This window comes from Bicyclus anynana, chromosome 8 (assembly GCF_947172395.1).
Source record: "Bicyclus anynana chromosome 8, ilBicAnyn1.1, whole genome shotgun sequence".
NCBI classification, from domain to species: Eukaryota; Metazoa; Arthropoda; class Insecta; order Lepidoptera; family Nymphalidae; genus Bicyclus; species Bicyclus anynana.
In genome coordinates, this window is record NC_069090.1 from 7,422,814 (window position 1) to 7,440,368 (window position 17,555).

General features: G+C 36.1%; 1 protein-coding gene across 1 annotated transcript in view; it reads left to right on the top strand.

Moving 5' to 3' along the window:
- Nucleotides 1-9,756: 9,756 nt before the first annotated feature.
- LOC112047735 (fatty acyl-CoA reductase wat) overlaps nucleotides 9,757-17,555 on the top strand; it is a 50,398-nt gene continuing 42,599 nt past the window's right edge. The window contains exon 1 of the mRNA XM_024084950.2: nucleotides 9,757-9,914. The gene's annotated coding sequence lies outside the window, so the exon portion shown is untranslated. The remainder of the gene's footprint in view (nucleotides 9,915-17,555) is intronic.

Sequence of the window (17,555 nt, forward strand, 5' to 3'; positions counted from 1 at the left end):
CCTTGCCCTTGCATAGTGGGTTTAAGTTCTATATTATTTTAACTAACCTTCCACACAATACTGGAAATTCAAAGTTCATACAGTACCTACTGATAGTGATGCAATGCACATGCATAAATGCATATTCAACATTGACCTATGTTGAAAAGTTATTATTAGAAGTTCATGCAACTCGCAATGCAATCGAATATGTTATTAGTTTTTGTTAATTGACTAACGAATTTTATATAAATTGTAACCGACACTACATCTATACTTATAATAAAGAGAAGACAATTTTGTCCATGAAATATATTTCCAAAATAACCATCAGTGGGTGATCGATACTGATGCCAAAAATGCAATCGGTAAATTTTTTGTTTTATAGAAACAAAAACCACTCGACGAATTTTAACAAAACTTGGTACAATTGTTCTTCATACTTCTGGGCAGGTTATAGTATACTTTTCATCACGCTACGATCAATAGGAGCAGAGCAGTGAAGGGAAATGTTGGCAAAACGGGAGAAGTTACTCTATTTTTTAGGCTTCCGTCGCGTAGCAAGTCTTAATGGGTAGGGTAGGGGTAGGGGTAGGGTAGGTATTAGTCAAAAGTTTACAACGACTTTCACGCGAACGAAGTCGCGTGCGTCCGCTAGTATTAAAATATAAATAAGTCTTATAGATTTAAAACTTATTGTTTACGTGACAATCAATAACAACCCATATTCGACTCACTGCTGAGCTCGAGTCTCCTCTCGGGAAGAGAGGAGTTAGGCCAATAGTCCACCACGCAGGCCCAATGCGGATTGGCAGACTTCACACACGCAGAGAATTAAGAAAATTTTCTGGTATGCAGGTTTCCTCACAATGTTTTTCTCTTCACCGTTTGAGACACGTGATATTTAATTTCTTAAAATGCACACGATTGATTGGATTGTATTCGAACCCACACCCCCCGGAATCGGAGGCAAAGGTCATATCCATTGGGCTATCATGGCTCATGACAATACTGACTGCGAATTCACAGCTCACCTGACCTGATGTTTACTGACGATGCAGTCTTGATGGAAGCGGGCTACTCTGATTATTTTTGACGGCCTCCGTGGCGCAGTGGTGTGCGCGGTGGATTTACAAGACGGAGGTCCTGGGTTCGATCTCCGGCTGGGCCGATTGAGGTTTTCTTAATTGGTCCAGGTCTTGCAGGTGAAAGGCTTCGGCCGTGGCTAGTTACCACCCTACCGACAAAGACGTACCGCCAAGCGATTTAGTGTTTCGGTACGATGTAGTGTAGAAGCCGAAAGGTGTGTGAATTTTCATCCTACTCCTAACAAGTTAGCCCGCTTCCATTTTAGATTGCATCATCACTTACCATCAGGTGAGATTGATTCTAGTCAAGGGCTAACTTGTAAAGAATAAAAAAAAAATTAAACACCTTTATTCCGAGCCGTGATAGCCAAGTAGATATGACCTCTGCCTTCAAATTAGAGTGCCTTGGTTCCGGTTCAGGGCATGCATCACCAACTTTTCAGTTTTATGTGCACTTTAAGAAATTAAATATCACGTGTCTCACACGGTGGAGGAAAAACATCGTGAGGAAACCTGCATACTTCGGTACCTAAGAATTTTCTTTTTTTAATGATTTATTTTATTGTACACTAGCGGACGCCCTCGACATAGTCCGCGTGGAATTAAATTTTTCACAAATCCCGCGGGAGCCATGGATTTTTCCGGCATGAAAAGTAGCCATGTTAATCCAGAGTAAAATCTATTTCCATTCCAAATTTCAGCCAAATCGCTTCAATAGCCGCAGCGTAAAAGAGGAACAAACATACTTACACACAAACTTTCGCTTTTATAATATTATAAAAACAAAGTGTTACATAACTTAGGTACTAAAATAGTTATAAAAGAAGAAAATGTTGTTTATGTTGTTTATCCTCATAAACGTCATTATAAATTTAACTTATTACTAGAGCCGTGATAGCCCAGTGGATATGACCTCTGCCTCCGATTCCGAAGGGTCTGGGTTCGCATCCGGTTCGGGGCATGCACCTCCAACTTTTGTGTGTTTTATGAAATTAAATATTACGTGTCTGCCTGCATGAAACCTGCATATCAGAGAATTTAGCCTGCGTGAAACCTGCATACCAGAGAATTTTCTTAATTCTCTGCGTGTAAGAAGCCAATCCGCATTGGGCCAGCGTGGTGGCCTATTGGCCTTACCCCTCTCATTCTGAGAGGAGGCTCGAGCTCAGCAGTGAGCCGAATATGGGTTGATAATGAGGTAAAGTCTGCCAATCCGCATTTGGCCAGCGTGGTGGACTAAGGCCCTGAACCCTGTGATTCTGAGAGGAGAATAATAATATCGTAATAATCTTTATCCCGACAACCACCATTGGAGCAGTGTGGTGGGTATAAACTCCATTTCTCTTCTTTTATAAAGTAAAAAGCCTCGCTCTGTATCTGATCTCCGAAGGGTAAAGATCACAAAAGTAACAAAAATGCTCGCTTAAAATAAATATAATAGTAACTTGACCTATGTAGGATGTTTCTAACTTTTGGGCGCACGTTTAACCAGGGAAAAAAGACATTGTGGACTACCTACATTTTACCAACTTTTGGTTTCACATGTAAGGGGCCCCTACATTTCGGGGGCCCCATATCATTGATACGGCTGATACGGCGGTAGCTATGACCCTGATAGCAAGTATAGTTAGGTTAGGTTAGTTTATTTTTTTTACTGTTTACAAGTTAGCCCTTGACTACAGTCTCATAAAGACTACATCATCACTTACCTGATGGTAAGTGATGATGTAGCCTTAGATGGAAGCGGGCTAACTTGTAAGGAGGAGGATAAAAATCCACACCCCTTTCGGTTTCTACACGGCATCGTACCGGAACGCTAAATCGTTTGGCGGTACGTCTTTGTCGGTAGGGTGGTAACTAGCCACGGCCGAAGCCTCCCATCAGCCAGAAACATCCTAGTTAAGTTAAAAAATCACTGTTATATTTATTTGAAGCAAGCATTTTTTTATATAATATACTTAAACAATACACATCACTATTTAGCCCCGAAGTAAGCATACAGAGTAGCTTGTGTTATGGGTACTAAGATAGTTGATAGAATAATATTCATATACATTTATATACTACATATAAATACTTAAATAATGTATAAATACGCACAGACACTGGAAAACATCCATGCTCATCACACAAATATTTTCCAGTTCATGGGAATCGAACCCACGACCGTGGATGCAGAAAGCAGGGTCACTACCTACTGCGCCACGCGGCCATCAAATTTTGTTTCTTTTGTGAGATATGTGAGATTTGTGAGAGATATACCTTTCATTTTGCCCCCCAAATTAATTTTGATACAGGACCCCTTCATGCACACTACGCCACTGATTCGTAGGTATTTAATTCACTTGACAACAGTTTACTAAGTTACCCTTCTCTCAAAATAAGTTCTCGCATCTGTGTTATGAAAAAAAAAATAACAAAAAAGAAACTAGAGGCTTGTAAAATAAATATCAAGGACATAATTAACTTCGTACTTATTAAAAAGAATGGCTTGGATTTATTTTGAGGATTCCGCAGTAGACTGATATTTTAAGTTACATTCCGGATTAATTGATTTGTAGGTACGAGTTTATATCTATTTTGCGATCGTCAGATCGCGAATTGCGGCTTTTTGGGTCCGTATCCGGAATTCTCGTAATGAAATCCTATGTATGTTCCGAGTGCCCTGGGCCTAAAACTTGAATAAATCCCTACGAGTGACCGTGACAGAGAACGATCCAAGATGACGTCATTTGGGTGGAAGATCTATTTTACATGATCGCAAAAACGAAAAATCGCTGCCATTTGTTGTCGTGACTGTGATTTTAAAGCATTCACCGAGTTACATAATGGCCCTGCTGAAAACCCTATCTTAAAGTATTGGCTTACCGTGCATCGCATTACCGTGCAGAGCCGTGATAGCCCAGTGGATATGACCTCTGCCTCCGATTCCGGAGGGTGTGGGTTCGAATCCGGTCCGGGGCATGCATCTCCAACTTTTCAGTTGTGTGCAGTTTAAGAAATTAAATATCACGTGTCTCAAACGGTGAAGGAAAACATCGGAGGAAACCTGCACACCAGAATATTTCTTAATTCTCTGCGTGTGTGAAGTCTGCCAATCCGCATTGGGCCAGCGTGGTGGACTATTGGCCTAAACCCTCTCATTCTGAGAGGAGACTCGAGCTCAGCAGTGAGCCGTATATGGGTTGATAACGACGACCGTGCATCGCGATAGGAACAAGAAATGAAAAAAAAATGTTTGCTTTCATAGAGAAATGATATATTGTAAATACCTAATTAATTAATATTTATATTATTATGTACTTTATTATAAATTTATTATTTAATTATTATTTGTATATTATCTGTGTATTTTAAATGGGTGTATAACCTGAAATAAAGAATTATTATTATTATTATTATATCCCGGCAAGTAAGTTGAAAGTTTTTTGACAGATGGGAAATTAAATATCACGTGTCTCAAATGATGAAGGAAACACATCGTGAGGAAACCTGCATACCCACCGCCGTCTTAAACTAGGCTGTAGCCCTTGGGCACAAAAGAATTTGGGGCACTATTGGAAAGTAAAAAGCGAATTAAGTATACTAACATTTTTTACTAAGTATGACCATGTAGTACCTATAGGAAATCAAATCCAGCATGATATAATATGTCTTTATATTATTTTTGATTTCATATATTATTATCTAAGTGTAATGTATCTTCTACTTTTCTTTTTATGTGTACATCCGTCATTATTCATTATTCCTTGTATTTATTTTCTTTTTTTTTTCGATTGGTTGTCTGGAAGAGATCGCTCATTAGCGATAAGGCCGCCAATTGTACATTAGTTTTTAAGTTAATTTCTTGCCTGTAATTATTATTTTTGGTGTACAATAAAGTATATTTCATTCATTCATTTATTCATTCATTTCATTCATTCTTTAAATGATCTTAGAATGCTGCCTTTTGTTTGGTTACGATTACGATAACGATTTCTTTTGGCATTTCTGTTAAGCAAAATCTTCTATTAGGTATATCCTTAAAGTCAATATTTTGAAGGATATTGATATTTTCAGTCCTTCGGGGCTCCGTGAGAATGGAGGCCCTGGGCACGGACCCTGTGTGCCCTTATTGTAAAGACGGTATTGTGCATACCTGAGAATTTTCTTAATTATTCTCTGAGTCTGGTGTGGTCTCAGACCAATTATAGAAGGATCTGTATCGCACTCATAGTCACGAACAAAATTGTCTGTCATTTTCTGAAAAAAACGAGCTTAGATTTGGTACATTTCTTATACTAAACTAGAAGTTTTTGACGATGATACTCAATATTGTACAAAATATGCCCTTCAATTCTGCTACATCAAATAATGTATATGTCGTAAAAATCGTAGAGAGTCATTAATAAAAATATGGACAGAACCGCTGACCTAACCTTGGTCATCGGCTCTGCCAATTACAATAGGTATGCTATGCTTAACCTCACTAATCGCTTACACAATAAACTACTCTTAATTTTACTATTTTACCCTGGTAGTTGTGGTAGAGGAAGTACATCGAGCAAGTCCCTGGACTTGTGACCAAGGTTGTGGTTTAAAGGCGCCTTTTAATACTAGTAAACACTCACCAACCCTGCCTGACATACTCTCCATGCCCACAGTAAACAATTTAAGATCAATAATTACTTCATCACGAAACATTATCGAACAAAATCACTAACGCGACAAGCAGCATGACGCCTCAAGCTGCTCAACAAAGAATTGAGACAATTAATAGCCCAAGTCACTAATCACTTTCCTTTTCTTAATAACACTACTTAACACTTCACTATTTCACTATACTTAACAAGTAGAAGACGATTATTCCATCTTAAAAACGCGATTAGAACTGAATTACTAAATCAGCAGACTACGGAGACAGACGGAGGCAGGATGCCTCACTAGAGTGAATACACAGTGACGGTACACGCGTACGCGCCATTTGGGTCGCGATGCCATTGGATGAGAGTTACGTGATCTCCTATTGGTCGATCGCCGCCACGTTCGTTATGGTGGTAACGTTTTACAATCTTAATTACTTCAAGAGTAAATAATCAAAACCTAATTACATGAAAACTTGATTCTAAATTTATTAAATTAATTAACGTAGATTTTGCTGACCACTACGACAGCAAAATCTCAACACAGAACCTAAAGAGTTTCTTTTCTACTGCTGTCAACTGTCATCATTACTTGAGAGACCAATTATTAATCAAATCAAAACGGAACAGTATTTTGACTGCAAAATGATCAGACCACTAGATAACAAGTCGATTCGAAATAACCACAGAGCAAACATGACAACTATTAGGTCTGAGGCCATAGAGCCTTCAGTGAGCCAAGCTTCCCCGGCGACATATATTTTTAACTGAACATTTTATTACCTACTCATAAAACGAATTTCCGTTCCGTGTCTCGCTAAAATTAAAAAATCGGCTAATTGAATTTTTTTTCATTGTTTTGGGTAGGTTCAGGTTAGTTAAAATTACCAGGCCATTCTCTAAAGCAGAGGGAAATGGTGCTTAGTCCATCACGCGGATCCACTGTGGATTAGCGGGCTTTTAGAGTTATAATGTTTGATTCTGTAATTATCACTATCATGGGCGTAACCAGAATTATATCTAGAGGGGGGCAGCTATTATTTTATTATTTTTTACGGGTTAGCCCTTGACTACAATCTCACCTGATGGTAAGTGATGATGCAATCTTAGACGGAAGCGGGCTAACTTGTTATGACGAGGATGAATATATCTCATATTACTAATTGATATTTACTGTCCGATCAAACCGAGTATTTACGGCCTAAACCGAAAACGAATTTCAACTTCAGTTTCGGCTGTAGTTTCAGCCGGTTTTCAACCGAAACGAAACGGTTCTCAACCCACATCCCGCTCTGCTTCTATCGCATAGTTATGGTGCTCAAGTATCCATACGATCTGCTACTTGGGGGGCAGCTGCCCTGCTGCTCTTACCTCGCTACGCCCATGATCACTATCAGATTTAATATATTATATTCGCATCCCTTCTTTACCCTACAGTAGTACAGACAGATGTACAAACTAGCAATGAGTATTCAGTACAAGATTGCACTGTGGCTCTTTGGGAGATGGAATAAATGCTTATGAAAAAACAAGCCCTTTGTTATGCAGTTATATCGACTTCAGAAATTGATGTTCAAGGATTGCGTTTTTGATACGTTTTCCTGACAATTTTATTTACTTTTAAAGCTGGGCTTGAACGAAATTTTGAAAGTCCACTATACCTACATCTTACATGTACTCGTAGAACAAATTTTCCGTTTGGAGGCAGGAAAGAGATGGGAAAATATTGTATTACAAAAAAAAAATCAATTAAAAATTCCTTACGTTAAAAACCACTACAAAGTATCAAAGGGCATGTATTAATCTATATCTATACTATACTAATAATATAATGAGGTAAAGTTTGTATGTTTGTAAGTTTGTAACATTCTTTGAAAGGGGTAATCTTCGGAACTACTTATCCGATTTCAAAATTTTTTTTCACCAGTACTCTACAGTAACGTAATACTACTACTACAGTAGTAGTAGTAGTATTACGTTATCGAGGAGTGATATAGGCTACTTTTTATTGGTACCACATATATTAGCAGAGTTATCACAGTTTTTGTCATACAGGTCAGACAGAAACTCCTCTTAAACAGACTTAATCGCATGCGCTGCCTTAACCGTTCTGTAAAGTTCAAAATCAATGTATGAAGGCTTTATGTACCTTTAAAAGTTCTACAAAAAAGTCCGCGACACTATATATCTATCTTCTATATATTAGCAGATATAGTACCTTTTATGTTTTAAAAATTATTAATTTTATATACTTAGGTTTACGTCATTATTTATAAAACTAAACTTAAATCCTTATCAAAATAAATTATTTAATAATCACAAGGATTAACTCAGGATCTTCTGATCCGCAGCCCATAACCACTGAATGGTAAAACGTGGTGGATTTAGTATGAAATTTACATCTACAGAGTTTTCTTAGACTTAGTTAGAGGAAAAATTTCGTGTTGCGCACTCGTTCCCGTGAATTCCTCGCGACGCTCAGGATTTTTTTTCGAACTCCTCGCTTCGGTCATTGTTCATCTTAGAATCCTTTGCTGGCACGACATTCAATCCTACTATCCTACTAATATTATAAATGCGAAAGTTTGTATGGATGTTTGGATGTATGTTTGGATGTTTGTTACTCTATAACGCCGCTACTACTAAAGAGATTTAGCTGAAATTTGAAATGGAAAAAGATTTTACTCTGGATTAACACATAGGCACTTTTTATCCCGAAAAAATCCATGGTCCCGAGATTTGCAAAAACTGATTATTTTGATGATATGAATGTTTGTTATTCTCTCACGCCTCAACTACTGAACTGAATTAGTTGACATTTGGTATTAAGATATATTACAGCTGGATTAACACATAGATTACTTTTTATCCCGGAAAAATCCATGGTTCCCGAGGGATTTGTGAAAAACTAAATTCCACGCGGACGAAGTCGCGAGCGTCCGCTAGTACTACATGAAACTAAATACTTAACACATAGGCAGGTCCATATATGCCTCGGGTATCTTGTTATAGACAAGTACGCTCTACCTACCTACCCCTACGAGTTTTTGATCTTTTATATCAGAAAAAATGAAACCCCACATTTCGTGCCCATAGGCAGGATCAGTGCTTGATTTATATGTTTTACTACCGACCTTAAAAGCTGTTTTTATTCCTTATTTAACCCCATGACAAGTTACATTAACTTTTAATGGAGGGTAAACTTTTTATAACTTATTTGTTTTACACTTAACCAATAGTCCATTAACCCTTATACATAATTTATAACTTAAGATATGAACGATTAATATTAAAAAAACTTCAACCCCTTTTTAACTCTTCAGGGGTAGAATCTTGAATCACATTTTGAAAAATTGTAAAAAAAATTGGCTTCTGTATCGATTAAATAATCCAATATCCATTTTCAAAATATCTTCAATGAATTAGATTATTTACATTGAATTACACAATTTTATTATATGTAGTTATTTAAATAATTGTGTTAGCCACTTTATTTCCGCCGCCCCATGTACCTTTCTAAAATCATAATTTGTCATTTTTAGTATATGAGGCAATAAACTAAAATTAACAAATTAATTAGTAATTAAGAAGGAACTTAAAACATAAAATAACCACAATTTATCACGATACTTTTATAATAACAAAATAATCTATATATCAGCCCACTTTACGGTGTTCATTATTACTGCATGCATGTAGAGAAGAGCTAAAGAATTAGTCTAGGTAGGTAGAATCATCATCATCATCATCATTGTCAGCCGATGGACGTCCACTGCTGGACATAGGCCTCTTGCATGGACTTCCAAACAAAACGGTCTCGAGCCGCCAGCATCCAGCGGCTCCCTGCAACTCGCTTGATGTCTTCGGTCCACCTAATGGGAGGTCGACCAACACGGCGCTTTCCGGTGCGGGGTCGTCATTCCAGCACCTTGGGACCCCAACGTCCATCGGCTCTTCGAACTATGTGGCCTGCCCACTGCCACTTTAGCTTAGGTAGGATGGGGAAGTATTATTTATAGACCAATACATTTAATTTGTATTACTGTTTTTCAAAGTCATTGTTAATACATTCTTAATTAACGTTACATGGTTGTCCGTTTAGTGTGTGGTTGGAAGCGGGCACGAGTAGACGTGCTTAGAAAAACAACTGGCTACAATTGTTTTTTTTTTTCAAAATATTTTTTGAGACGTATTATATTGAGCTGTAGTGGAGAAAATATTATTGGTGAGTTGTTTTTTTTGTTTTTTTTTTTTAATTATTTATAATTATTTTTTTAATAAATTAAGAAAAAAAGGAACACGCAGAGTTATTTAATAAAAAATGAACTATAAAACAGCAGCAAAATTAGGAAAATAATAATTTAAAATAACTCTTTTAAAATATTATTTTGAAAGTTCATTAATTTCTTAATAGCTAAGCAATAAAATTAAATAATCCTTACCTAAATTTAATATAAATTAAATAATATATAAATTTATAGAAATTTAAAATAAAGAACAATGGTTCTTCGCATTTTATAATTCACATTACGTTAAATAATCCAATAAATTTTAGTAAGTAAGTTTATGCCTAATATATAAAAAAATCTAAATAAATTCTTTCATAGCATTGTAAGAATATTTTTTAAAAACAAAAACCAAAAAAAAATTACAAATTTTTCATTGTTACTTTCCGTAATTTTCACCACCTCCCAACGGTTCAGTTGGGAGTGATAACTTATAGCCGAAACGTTCAGGGTCCAATTCCTAGGTCGTATTCTAAAAATTCTAAATTATTCTGGTATGGTTTGGTGGTGGTTTCGGTCGTTACTGGTCGTGCTGGAGAATTCACTGAGGGTTCCGAGTTGAAAAATTTTGTAGCTTTTCGTAGTTTGTTTCATAGTACGTCCGTTATCTTAGAGAAAGGTGTCTCAAAGTGGGGTACGCGAACCCCTAGGGGTTCGCCATTTGACGGCAGGGGGTTCGCGACAAGAATTTACGTAATGGTGGCTTGATAACTGATATCTAGTCACAGAATTAAGGTTAAAATTTACCAAAGTTACTCCTAACATTCAATCCATTTGCGACAAATAACAAGGACAGCCATCACATTTATTTCATCACATTATGGTATTTTATGTGTTACCTTTTTGTCAAATAAAAACCTTATTTTCTTCAACATTCAAATTATTTTTTTCTTTGGGGGAGGGGGGTGGGGGTTTCCCCATGAGTTAGTAAGGATTTAAATATCCCCTGTTAAAATTTCCAAATTTTTTCGGTTCGTGGAGCCGAAAGTTTGAGAAACCCTGTCTTATATTGCATCGTCACTTATTAACAATCAAACGGCTAACTTGACGATAAATAGAAAAAAATCGCCCTTTAGTGAAACATATCGCCGAACTTCTAGTTCATATGTATAAGGTGTTCATCTGTCGGTGAGTTCTTCCCCATAATAATTTAAGTTAAGTTATATCTGTTATTTTGTTCCTTGTGTGGTATTAGACTGTTTACATGTTTTTTAGTTTTTAGTGAATGTTGTGTGCACTTGTCATAGATGTACGTATAAGTCAATGTGAGCTAGTTATATATTATTTGTGTATGTCTCTATATGTATATTGTAAGTGTAAGTAAATAAATAAATAAATAAATAAATAAATAAGGTGTTCAACTAGGGTATGCGATAGTGAGTAAAAATTGGAAAATTCCTTATCGAACTTTGTACTCTGTGATCTAACACAGGTTTGTATTTAGTTATTAGGGTAGCCAGTGTTTTTTTGCATTTATGAAGTGCACGCCTGGTATTAGTATATGATTAGGATGTGTGTATAGATAACCTTCATACGCACTATTAATTCATAAACTTCTCTTAAAACTAAAAAAAATCGTTATTTACTCTATCTACGTAATATATAGACGCAAATAGATATACTCGAAATTTACTTAGATGACTTTTTTACACAACAATAATGGCCGACTATGAATCAAAGACAATCAGTAGGGTTGAGAAGTTAACGGCGGGCATCGGAACGATATCAAGTAGGTATCGTTATAACTGAAATACCTAAACTAAAACATCCGTTACTATACTACGTTATCTTAAAAGGGAACGTATAGTAACGTTTGTCGGTTGTGTGCATTTTAAGAAATTAAATATCACGTGTCACAAACGGTGAACGGTGCACGGTTTATGCCTATGGGTACGCGTGGTTAAGAAATGGGGTAATCTTTTTTTATTATTATTATAAATATACTTAAACAATACACATCACTATCTAGCCCCAAAGTAAGCATACAGAGTAGCTTGTGTTATGGGTGCTAAGATAGTTGATATTATAGTATTAATATACAATTATATACTACATATAAATACTTATAGACACTCATGCTCATCACACAAATATTTTCCAGTTGTGGGAATCGAACCCACAGCCGTGGATGCAAAAAGCAGGGTCACTACCCACTGCGCCACGCGGCCGTCTCTTTCTTTAATCTTTTGGGGACGTACTAACGTCCAAGATTTGCTTATACTTCAAAAAAGTGTGCACGTATCCACGGACATACTGGGTGTAAGGGACATGATACCGAAAACTGCGTGAAGAGGTTAAATTTAGTTTCCACAACGATATTTTAAATAACAATTACGTGGGAAATGAGAAAATTCAGATTTTGAAAATTTTGAGCACGCAATGTACAGCTAACAATGCGACAACAACGCTCCGCAATCTACTGTGTACGTACGAGTAGGTACGTACGCATCGACAGCAAATCGGCTGGCTACACTTACCTATCTAATACCTATTTTTTATACTTTACAAGTTTTTAACTAGGTACAGGTAATTAACTTACTTCAGGTTGTTTCTCGTTTACGAGACGTTCTGTCGTCATAGTAGGTACAATATTCATGAGTACTGAATTGATTTGATCTAAGCATTTCAAGACTTCTCAGTCAACACACACAAACACACACAATACAAACGACACAATTGTATGAGTATTCGTTACAGAAAATCACTACTAACATAACATAGAACATACACAAAGGTTTTTGAATTTTGGTTTGTTTGTCAACAGACCGCCGAACACGAACTAAAGAAAAAATAGCGTAGCGTCTAGCGAAAGGACCTAAAGTTTCAATATTTTGAAGCGCGGCTTAGGTTAGAGAGAGATAGCAATTATTTTCCTCGGCACCGGCGGCGGTCGGCAATACAACGTCGCGCAGTTTGTTTGTGACTTTGTATAGATAGATACCTATTAGTCGTGACCTGCCTATTTGACCTCTTGGAAAACAGCTGATCGCGCGCATTTTGCAAATTAAATTTACATTGCTAGTTTATGTTAAAATCTTGATTTGACGATTTTTATTAAAAATCGTATTGAGATAATGTTATCCATACCAGTGTTTGAATAATGCTACTATTCGTAAGATATCTTTTACGCTATAGAATAACGTGAGCATATGTATTGTATAACATTTTTATTAAAAAACTATTTTTTTAAATAAAATGATTATAAAATATCAATTTTCCATCTTTAAACTAACAACATATCAATTATTAAAGAATCATTCATTATCATTTATCGATAAGTTAACGCTCGATGTTATTTACCCATCCTTGCTTTTCATAGACAATCTAGCGTTACGAAATGTCAAATTGCCGTAATCGTAGTTAAGCTGTGCAAATTAATCTCGTTGTGATTTTGTTTTTCAGAAAATAAATGTGAATAAATCGTAAATTCGGTGTAGTTTTTGGTGTAATTCGTACTGTACGCGTATAATAAAGGATTTAGACACTTTGTTCTTTAGAAATTACGTATAACGTAAGTGAAATATGTGATTTTAGTGACAAGACGGGTTTGTTTTGGTGATAAGACTTCTAAGTAAATTTCGAGTATAGATGCAAATATTAATGACCTACACACGTGAATGGTATACAAATATTTAAATGTTTATAAGATTGTTTTAAATTATGATAAATCACAATGAAAAGATGTTTTTTATGGAAATGATATTATACAGTTCGGGCCTGTAATGACCAGACCTTAGTCATCTATACTAATATTATAAAGCTGAATAGTTTGTTTGTTTGTTTGAGGAACTACTGGTCCAATTTGAAAAATTCTTTCAGTGTTAGATAGCCCATTTATCAAGGAGGGCTATATATTATCCCCATATTCCTACGGGAACGGGAACCACGCGGGTGAAACCGCGCGGTCGTCGGCTAGTAATTTATAAAAGCTAAAATTCGGCTTATGTTTTGTCTTCGTTAACGACAGAAATACTAAAGTAGGTACTGAATTAATAATATATTGCTGCATGGATGGTCATCCAGTATTTTTTTTTCATATTACGCTAGGCGAGGCTATTTTATAGGTTTTCACAGGAAGTCTGGAAAGAAACGAGTAAAACGTACAAAATATAGCCAATACCTTTATCCTACTATGTATACCTTTTAATTAATACCTTTAGCTTTTTAATTTTTGACGACCTCCGTGGCGCAGTGGTATGCGCGGTGGATTACAAGACGGAGGTCCTGGGTTCGATCCCCGTCTGGGCCGATTAAGGTATTCTTAATTGGTCCAGGTCTGGTTGGTGGGAGGCTTCGGCCATGGCTAGTTACCAACCTCCCGGTAAAGACTTAGCACCAAGCGATTTAGCGTTCCGGTACGATGTCGTGTAGAAATCATCATCATTTTCATCACAAGTCGAGTAGTGTGTTTTTAACAAGTTCGTAGCTCTAACATAATACAAATACACCCTTAATATTTCAAAAACAAATCAAAAATCAATAAATTGTTTTAAAAAACCCATAATATTTTTAAATTTGGTATCCAACGACGCCCCACATCATATAGGGGAGCCGGGAGGTACCAACCTTAATAAATATTTTTTGAGATTTTATTTTACAACATGTACCTATAACTTTTGCCAAATTATACGTTCACTAGCTGACGCCGCGCGGTTTCACTCGCGTGGTTCCCGTTCCCGTAGGAATACGGGGATAATATAAAGCCTATAGCCTTCCTCAATAAATGGGCTATCTAAAACTGAAAGAATTTTTCAAATCGGACCAATACTTCCTGAGATTAGCGCGTTCAATCAAACAAACAAACAAACTCTTCAGCTTTACAATATTAGTATAGATAGTAGATACCTATATAGCACAGTATGTATATAGTTATATTAATAGTATCTGAGTTAAACTGCGTACAGATTACATGGCGAAACTAGTCGTATAAGGGTTCCTTGTGTACTACGGAACCCTAAAAAGCCTTCAGATAGAAAGGCTTGTTTGAAAAAAAATTTTGAATTTGTGGTTAACCTAAAAAATAATACAAAATAATAGTAATAAAAACAAAACTGAATAAAGAGGCCCTTGAACTTGATCGCAATGCGGTTTCAATTGAAAAACAACAACATACAGACATCGACTTGCATACAAAATAAATAAAAATCATTGATATATGAGTAGGTCCAGTAAATGAGAATTGTTTTTTACGTTACATATAATTATACATATACCGATTTTTTTTTGATCGCGCTAATCTCAGGCATTAAGTACTGGTCTGATTTGAAAAATTCTTTCAGTGTTAGATAGCCAATTATTCGAGGAAGGCTATAGGCTATAGACTATATATTATCCGCGTATTCATGCGGGAACGGGAACCACGCGGGAGAAACCACGCGGCGGCAGCTACTTTAATAGGCATATTATGTATCATTGGCCCGTCAAGGTGCCGCAATGAAGGGCTAAACAGTAATATAGGAAAAAAAAATATCAAACGTATTATTTACATAATTTTCTTATAACGATTATATATGTATGACCATTGAGACGTACGATGGACCTGATTATAATTCAATGTTTTTTTTTTATTAAATTTATTTACAAAGCCTTGGAGCAAATATTACCTTTTGATTACATATTTCCTAGTAGGTATGTATTAATGGAACGTGAGGTTTTTTGCTTAGATATTCACAATACATATGGGCTTATGTAAACAACAAAAAATATTTAATTAAGAACATGTTACATTCCAATTTGTTATGATACATTCAATGGTGTGGCGTGTCTAAACGCCCTTCTTTTCTTCTTCTTTGGCACGGGGCCAAAATGAAGAAGAGGTTTTTTCACCTGAGAATCACATTCTTATATGGTTTCTAAGCGCAAATATCGAGAACGGCTGAACTGATTTCCGGATAAACGGGTAGGGTAAGGGTAGGGTAGGGTAGGTGTAGGGTAAGAGTAGGGTAGGGTAGGGTAGATGTAGGATGAGAGTAGAATAGGATAAGGGTAAGGAATGAGTCCAAGCGAAGCTTGACCGGATCCGCTAGTTATTATAAGTTGATCTACGAGTACATATCCTCTTTCCTAGGGAGGGAAGCGAGGAATGCCTGGCCCTGTCAGCCGTAAAATATGCTGGTAACGATTATACTATCATATTTTACAGCTGAATGGACCGAGCTGGAATCGAACAAGGGACTTTCCACATGAAAGGCAGGAAATGAACATAACACATCATAAAGATTATTAAAGAACTATTATTTACCTATTATTATTATTAATCATCGTGATTGATGATTTTAGTGTTATTTATAGACAACGGTATTCTTTTAATAATAATTAGAACGTGATCTGGTGTCACTTGATACTTAAAGACCTAAGCAATTTACTGATAACTTACAATTAGTTATGTCAAAGGTTTTTTAATAAGCGAGCATAAAACGCAATTAGGTGCAACACCAGTTAGGTACTTTGTTTACTACAATTCTACATGATTACTTTACAAGAACACTACACCTATGTAATAAGATGATAATTGCATCGCTATATTATACACCTACAAGTGAATGTTATAAAAATATTTACGGAAAATCATCACAACAAAATGTTACCTACCTACTCGCTAGACCGATCAAGGATCGATGATTGAGTGACCTCCGTTTTGGTTTTAGATAGATCATTAATTTGTTTTCATCCCATTTAGCCATGATAACTGTTTTAACAACTTTGAATTCGAGTCCCGTCTAATATCGTATCTTGATTGAAGAGTAGTATAGATTAGTTGGTCAAGCTAAAAAATCAACACTGGTTATTTAGGTTAGGTATGCAAATCGCTCGTGCGTATTAACTTGACAGCTGGCGAATGATGTTTGTACTGTGTTTGTTTGGTTTTTATAAACAACCAAACATTTTTTTTTTTATCTAGTGGACCCATAGATCTAAGAGTCGGTACAGAGTACCAAATGTGTCCAAAGAGTTCGTTTGTTTGGTTGAACGGGCTAATCTTATTTTCTTTTTGCTCTGAATAGTACGTAACAATATAGTATATACTATGTATTTACATATATCTTTCCTCGTTAATAGTAGTATATCTATTAACAAGAAAAGATATATGTAAATCCGTATCAGACCTGATAGAGTAAAGTTATGGTTCCATTCAAAGTTTACTATTATTGACACATACAATCCTCAATGCATTTTTAAAGATCGCAATTTGTTGCAATACAAGTTAGTATTCAGGTATTAAACCTGAGTGAGTTGACGTCATAATTTTACTACGAAGAGTAATTATAGTACAAGTCATTATAGTAAGTAATACAGGGCTTAATATAATTAAAATGGGAAAATCCTAAATAATGTAGCAAGGAATATTCCTAAATGTATTGCCATGTTTAACGTCACTAAGGTATTTCCGGACACTGGCATTTATACTCATGACAGGGTGCAGACTGTCCTTTGTGTGATCTCGTCTTCGTCCGCCCTTAAACCTCCTTAATTCGGCTCTATCGCAAAATCCGCTCTTAGTGGATACTTACTAACAATGAACTACCTCCCTGCCAAATTTCAGCTTTGTACATCTAGCGGTTTTCGAGATTTCGTGACGA